At 55.6% G+C, this 7500-nt stretch overlaps 3 non-coding genes across 3 annotated transcripts in view; all 3 read right to left on the bottom strand.

The window, feature by feature from the left end:
• The window catches only part of LOC124583204, a 4220-nt gene extending 2972 nt beyond the window's left edge, over nt 1-1248 (bottom strand). Inside the window, exon 1 of the ribosomal RNA XR_006974079.1 lies at nt 1-1248. This exon is cut by the window's left edge and continues 2972 nt beyond it. This is a non-coding gene — a ribosomal RNA (large subunit ribosomal RNA).
• A 188-nt stretch (nt 1249-1436) lies between these two features.
• LOC124583183 lies at nt 1437-1591 on the bottom strand. The gene has a single exon (XR_006974060.1). It is a non-coding gene; the product is annotated as a 5.8S ribosomal RNA (ribosomal RNA).
• Nucleotides 1592-1942: 351 nt separating this feature from the next.
• On the bottom strand, nt 1943-3853 carry LOC124583197. Its single transcript, XR_006974072.1, has one exon. It is a non-coding gene; the product is annotated as a small subunit ribosomal RNA (ribosomal RNA).
• Between the last annotated feature and the right edge of the window lie 3647 nt (nt 3854-7500).

Genomic DNA, 7500 nt, shown 5'->3' with positions numbered 1-7500 from the left:
GTCTTTCGCCCCTATACCCAGCTCCGACGATCGATTTGCACGTCAGAATCGCTACGGACCTCCATCAGGGTTTCCCCTGACTTCGTCCTGGCCAGCATAGTTCACCATCTTTCGGGTCCCAACGTGTACGCTCTAGGTGCGCCTCACCTCGCAATGAGGACGAGACGCCCCGGGAGTGCGGAGGCCGCCGCCCCGTGAAGGGCGGGGAAGCCCCATCCTCCCTCGGCCCGCGCAAGGCGAGACCTTCACTTTCATTACGCCTTTAGGTTTCGTACAGCCCAATGACTCGCGCACATGTTAGACTCCTTGGTCCGTGTTTCAAGACGGGTCGTGAAATTGTCCAAAGCTGAAGCGCCGCTGACGGGAGCGATTATTCCGCCCGAGAGCATCCCGAGCCAACAGCGGCGCGGGTCCGGGGCCGGGCCAGGTAGGTCCGTCATCCGGGAAGAACCGCGCGCGCTTGCCGGGAGCCCGAGCGCCCAAAGGGCGAATCGACTCCTCCAGATATACCGCCGGGCAGCCAGCCAGGACACCGGGGCTCTGCCCAACAGACGCGAACCGAGGCCCGCGGAAGGACAGGCTGCGCACCCGGGCCGTAGGCCGGCACCCAGCGGGTCGCGACGTCCTACTAGGGGAGAAGTGCGGCCCACCGCACACCGGAACGGCCCCACCCCGCGGCGAGTGAAAGGCAACCGGACACGACCCCGCCGCGGATTGCTCCGCGCGGGCGGCCGGCCCCATCTGCCGAGGGCGGAGGCCAGTGGCCGGATGGGCGTGAATCTCACCCGTTCGACCTTTCGGACTTCTCACGTTTACCCCAGAACGGTTTCACGTACTTTTGAACTCTCTCTTCAAAGTTCTTTTCAACTTTCCCTCACGGTACTTGTTCGCTATCGGTCTCGTGGTCATATTTAGTCTCAGATGGAGTTTACCACCCACTTGGAGCTGCACTCTCAAGCAACCCGACTCGAAGGAGAGGTCCCGCCGACGCTCGCACCGGCCGCTACGGGCCTGGCACCCTCTACGGGCCGTGGCCTCATTCAAGTTGGACTTGGGCTCGGCGCGAGGCGTCGGGTAGTGGACCCTCCCAAACACCACATGCCACGACAGGCGGCAGCCTGCGGGGTTCGGTGCTGGACTCTTCCCTGTTCGCTCGCCGCTACTGGGGGAATCCTTGTTAGTTTCTTTTCCTCCGCTTAGTAAGTTATTATTAATATTCAGCGGGTAGTCTCGCCTGCTCTGAGGTCGTTGTACGAGGTGTCGCACGCCACACCGCCAGCCGGCTGTGCACGCTACCGAGTAAGTACCGGTATGCGAACCGCCAGGCGACGGGCGCGCATCGCACGTTTAAGGAGGCGCGGCCGGCCCCACAGGCGGCCGCGACGCTCCCAGGTCTGCGAAGCGGGGCAAACGCCGCGCGCTTCAGTATACGTAGCCGACCCTCAGCCAGACGTGGCCCGGGAACGGAATCCATGGACCGCAATGTGCGTTCGAAACGTCGATGTTCATGTGTCCTGCAGTTCACATGTCGACGCGCAATTTGCTGCGTTCTTCATCGACCCACGAGCCGAGTGATCCACCGTCCTGGGTGATCTTTTCTTAGTTTACACTGTCTCTTTCAAGACAGTTGCATAGGCGGGACGTAGGCGTGTGGCGGCCCCTGTTCAAGCGTTCTGTGTCCAACGGCCTCACGGCCGATGGGCGTCGTACGGCTCCACACCGGAGCGGACAGGCAGTCGGGCGAAAGTCATTCAAAACCGGCGCCAGGCGCCAGGTGCCGCAGGCCAGCCGCTCCAGCGCTTCAGCGCTCGTACCACACAACATTGGCGTTAGTTTTGAGAAGCACGCGTGGTTCCGCACGCGGCGCACGGCTACTGCGAGCCGTACAGGTAGCGTGTTGCGCGACACGACACGCACATCGAAAGACATGCAGTCTAGTCGGTAATGATCCTTCCGCAGGTTCACCTACGGAAACCTTGTTACGACTTTTACTTCCTCTAAATGATCAAGTTTGGTCATCTTTCCGGTAGCATCGGCAACGACAGAGTCAATGCCGCGTACCAGTCCGAAGACCTCACTAAATCATTCAATCGGTAGTAGCGACGGGCGGTGTGTACAAAGGGCAGGGACGTAATCAACGCGAGCTTATGACTCGCGCTTACTGGGAATTCCTCGTTCATGGGGAACAATTGCAAGCCCCAATCCCTAGCACGAAGGAGGTTCAGCGGGTTACCCCGACCTTTCGGCCTAGGAAGACACGCTGATTCCTTCAGTGTAGCGCGCGTGCGGCCCAGAACATCTAAGGGCATCACAGACCTGTTATTGCTCAATCTCGTGCGGCTAGAAGCCGCCTGTCCCTCTAAGAAGAAAAGTAATCGCTGACAGCACGAAGGATGTCACGCGACTAGTTAGCAGGCTAGAGTCTCGTTCGTTATCGGAATTAACCAGACAAATCGCTCCACCAACTAAGAACGGCCATGCACCACCACCCACCGAATCAAGAAAGAGCTATCAATCTGTCAATCCTTCCGGTGTCCGGGCCTGGTGAGGTTTCCCGTGTTGAGTCAAATTAAGCCGCAGGCTCCACTCCTGGTGGTGCCCTTCCGTCAATTCCTTTAAGTTTCAGCTTTGCAACCATACTTCCCCCCGGAACCCAAAAGCTTTGGTTTCCCGGAGGCTGCCCGCCGAGTCATCGGAGGAACTGCGGCGGATCGCTGGCTGGCATCGTTTATGGTTAGAACTAGGGCGGTATCTGATCGCCTTCGAACCTCTAACTTTCGTTCTTGATTAATGAAAACATACTTGGCAAATGCTTTCGCTTCTGTTCGTCTTGCGACGATCCAAGAATTTCACCTCTAACGTCGCAATACGAATGCCCCCGCCTGTCCCTATTAATCATTACCTCGGGTTCCGAAAACCAACAAAATAGAACCGAGGTCCTATTCCATTATTCCATGCACACAGTATTCAGGCGGGCTTGCCTGCTTTAAGCACTCTAATTTGTTCAAAGTAAACGTGCCGGCCCACCGAGACACTCACTCAAGAGCACCCTGGTAGGATTGCAACGGGGTCCGCCTCGGGACGCACGAGCACGCACGAGGCGCGTCGCACGCCTTCAGCTCGCCCCACCGGCAGGACGTCCCACGATACATGCCAGTTAAACACCGACGGGCGGTGAACCAACAGCGTGGGACACAAATCCAACTACGAGCTTTTTAACCGCAACAACTTTAATATACGCTATTGGAGCTGGAATTACCGCGGCTGCTGGCACCAGACTTGCCCTCCAATAGATACTCGTTAAAGGATTTAAAGTGTACTCATTCCGATTACGGGGCCTCGGATGAGTCCCGTATCGTTATTTTTCGTCACTACCTCCCCGTGCCGGGAGTGGGTAATTTGCGCGCCTGCTGCCTTCCTTGGATGTGGTAGCCGTTTCTCAGGCTCCCTCTCCGGAATCGAACCCTGATTCCCCGTTACCCGTTACAACCATGGTAGGCGCAGAACCTACCATCGACAGTTGATAAGGCAGACATTTGAAAGATGCGTCGCCGGTACGAGGACCGTGCGATCAGCCCAAAGTTATTCAGAGTCACCAAGGCAAACGGACCGGACGAGCCGACCGATTGGTTTTGATCTAATAAAAGCGTCCCTTCCATCTCTGGTCGGGACTCTGTTTGCATGTATTAGCTCTAGAATTACCACAGTTATCCAAGTAACGTGGGTACGATCTAAGGAACCATAACTGATTTAATGAGCCATTCGCGGTTTCACCTTAATGCGGCTTGTACTGAGACATGCATGGCTTAATCTTTGAGACAAGCATATGACTACTGGCAGGATCAACCAGGGAGCTGCGTCAACTAGAGCTGAGCAGCCGGCCGCCCGGGAGTGTGTCCCGGGGGCCCGCGCGAACACGCAAGCGTCCGCTCAATTATTCTGCAAACAGGAGGAGGCTGAGCTCCCCTGCACAATACACCTCGAAACCCTCTCAGGTCCCGGCGGCGCGCAGCGCCGTCCTAAGTACTTGGTCGGGTTCGAGAGAGGCGCAATCGCCCGGAGTTTGGCGAGTAGACGCTTTAGGTGCGACCACCCGTGCTCCCAACTGAGCTTGCCGCTGCCGACAGAGGCCCGGGAGCGTGCTGTCGTGGCATTGCCGGCGGGAGACAACACGCGCCACCTACGGTGGCCGGCAGCTCCAACGCCAGCGCCACAGAAGGACAAAAGCCCCACTTGGGTGCCGAAGCGAACTCTCCCAGCACAGCGCACGCGCCAACACGTCCGCACAGCTGCGATACAATCCACCTGCGAGAACCGCAGAGGCGACCGAGCAGCAGACGGCGTCGCGGCGCCGAGCGCCGGGCGGCGGCGCATCCTCAGCGCACACAGTCCTCAATCGGACCAGCACACTGCAGATGTCCACCGCGCTTCGCACCGGGCCCGCGAGGACCTACTTTGGCCGCACGGCGCCGCGTGCAGGGTGCGCCGGCGCGCAGCTGCGCCGCCTGCCGCCTCCGTCGGCCGGCGCGCCTGCCACTGGCCGCCCCCACCAGCCGGCTGTAGCGCGTGCGCCCACGCACCGCGCGGCCAGCACGCCGGAAGGCCCCCCCTCACCGGCCGGGGACGGTCCCACCCAGCCACCGCCGCGTATCGCTTCACACCCACATGCCATTCACGTTCGTGGGCATGGTGGGTATCGCTGAAACAACCGGTTGGTAGCTCAACCGATCGTCGCCATCACTGATTCACCTCTAGCGAGAACAACCGCACCACAACGGTTTACCAGTTCTTCATTTGCGTAACGTCACCAGCAAACGTAGACGTCCATCGCCATTTGCAAATTCAACGATTGTTGCATGCCTGTGTCAGGTGTCACGACACACTATGTCTGCCCACATACACGCAACAACATGTGCACGCTTCGCGAACACGTGGAAGGTGGCCCCCGTACGTATGCGATGTCCATTGCGCGAACGACTGTCAACCGGCCTCTGTCGCATGTCGCAGATGTGGAACGCAGTGCACCATGCTATCACGGTGTGTGAGAAGAGACGACTACGTCTGACAACACGCGCCACTACATCAACAGACGGCTCATGCTGATCGCCATCCACGGCATACCATACTGCAATCCAGCTCTTATAGGGAGACGACACGTAGCTGAGTGCACAATATTTGGACCGTATGGTTCGCCGTTGTTGGCGCAGTCGTGGTACGGTCACACATGTACCACGATGTATCATTCAGTACATGAGGACCAATGTGCGGTACAGTGTGTGATTTGGACGTACAACATCAGCGGACAGTTGCCACAAGCCGTACCACAACGTAGGCTGTGCTTCGCCATGCGAATGCCAATGAACAACTGCGAAGGGCATTGAGCATGTACGTCCTGCCGCCATCCGCATTACAGTGTATAGCTGCAAGGTGTTTAACATGAAGCGATACTCTGGGGACCGGGCAGTGCGAGTAGCAAACTATATTGCGGGGGTTGCAGTTAGGCAACACTACACTAATTTAACGCGTCGTATGACAATTACAGAGCAGGTTAAGGCCCAACGTGTGTTGGGTTAAGGCCCAACGTGTGTTGGGTTAAGGCCCAACGTGTGTTGGGTTAAGGCCCAACGTGTGTTGGGTTAAGGCCCAACGTGTGTTGGGTTAAGGCCCAACGTGTGTTGGGTTAAGGCCCAACGTGTGTTGGGTTAAGGCCCAACGTGTGTTGGGTTAAGGCCCAACGTGTGTTGGGTTAAGGCCCAACGTGTGTTGGGTTAAGGCCCAACGTGTGTTGGGTTAAGGCCCAACGTGTGTTGGGTTAAGGCCCAACGTGTGTTGGGTTAAGGCCCAACGTGTGTTGGGTTAAGGCCCAACGTGTGTTGGGTTAAGGCCCAACGTGTGTTGGGTTAAGGCCCAACGTGTGTTGGGTTAAGGCCCAACGTGTGTTGGGTTAAGGCCCAACGTGTGTTGGGTTAAGGCCCAACGTGTGTTGGGTTAAGGCCCAACGTGTGTTGGGTTAAGGCGCAACGTGTGTTGGGTTAAGGCGCAACATAGGTTAGGTTAAGGCGCAACATAGGTTAGGTTAAGGCGCAACATAGGTTAGGTTAAGGCGCAACATAGGTTAGGTTAAGGCGCAACATAGGTTAGGTTAAGGCGCAACATAGGTTAGGTTACGGCGCAACATAGGTTAGGTTAAGGCGCAACATAGGTTAGGTTAAGGCGCAACATAGGTTAGGTTACGGCGCAACATAGGTTAGGTTAAGGCGCAACATAGGTTAGGTTAAGGCGCAACATAGGTTAGGTTAAGGCGCAACATAGGTTAGGTTAAGGCGCAACATAGGTTAGGTTAAGGCGCAACATAGGTTAGGTTAAGGCGCAACATAGGTTAGGTTAAGGCGCAACATAGGTTAGGTTACGGCGCAACATAGGTTAGGTTAAGGCGCAACATAGGTTAGGTTAAGGCGCAACATAGGTTAGGTTAAGGCGCAACATAGGTTAGGTTATGGCGCAACATAGGTTAGGTTACGGCGCAACATAGGTTAGGTTACGGCGCAACATAGGTTAGGTTAAGGCGCAACATAGGTTAGGTTAAGGCGCAACATAGGTTAGGTTAAGGCGCAACATAGGTTAGGTTAAGGCGCAACATAGGTTAGGTTAAGGCGCAACATAGGTTAGGTTAAGGCGCAACATAGGTTAGGTTAAGGCGCAACATAGGTTAGGTTAAGGCGCAACATGGGTTAGGTTAAGGCGCAACATGGGTTAGGTTAAGGCGCAACATGGGTTAGGTTAAGGCGCAACATGGGTTAGGTTAAGGCGCAACATGGGTTAGGTTAAGGCGCAACATGGGTTAGGTTAAGGCGCAACATGGGTTAGGTTAAGGCGCAACATGGGTTAGGTTAAGGCGCAACATGGGTTAGGTTAAGGCGCAACATGGGTTAGGTTAAGGCGCAACATGGGTTAGGTTAAGGCGCAACATGGGTTAGGTTAAGGTACAATATGGGTTAGGTTAAGGTACAATATGGGTTAGGTTAAGGTACAATATGGGTTAGGTTAAGGTACAATATGGGTTAGGTTAAGGTACAATATGGGTTAGGTTAAGGTACAATATGGGTTAGGTTAAGGTACAATATGGGTTAGGTTAAGGTACAATACGGGTTAGGTTAAGGTACAATACGGGTTAGGTTAAGGTACAATACGGGTTAGGTTAAGGTACAATACGGGTTAGGTTAAGGTACAATACGGGTTAGGTTAAGGTACAATACGGGTTAGGTTAAGGTACAATACGGGTTAGGTTAAGGTACAATACGGGTTAGGTTAAGGTACAATACGGGTTAGGTTAAGGCACTTGGGGGGGGGGGGGGGCCCGGTTTGTTGATTGTGATTATCGTAAGTAAATGACTGCGGCATCATCTGATTTGCCACGTCAGGGTGCACCTTTGGCTCATAACAGGCGGCGCTCTGATTCCATGCTTGTGGCAGACCTGTGTCTTTCATTCCTGCCATTGT

Source organism: Schistocerca americana, unplaced genomic scaffold, assembly GCF_021461395.2.
Source record: "Schistocerca americana isolate TAMUIC-IGC-003095 unplaced genomic scaffold, iqSchAmer2.1 HiC_scaffold_446, whole genome shotgun sequence".
Lineage (NCBI taxonomy): Eukaryota > Metazoa > Arthropoda > Insecta > Orthoptera > Acrididae > Schistocerca > Schistocerca americana.
Note: the sequence above shows the minus strand (reverse complement) of the source record. Positions and strands in the feature narration are given on the sequence as shown.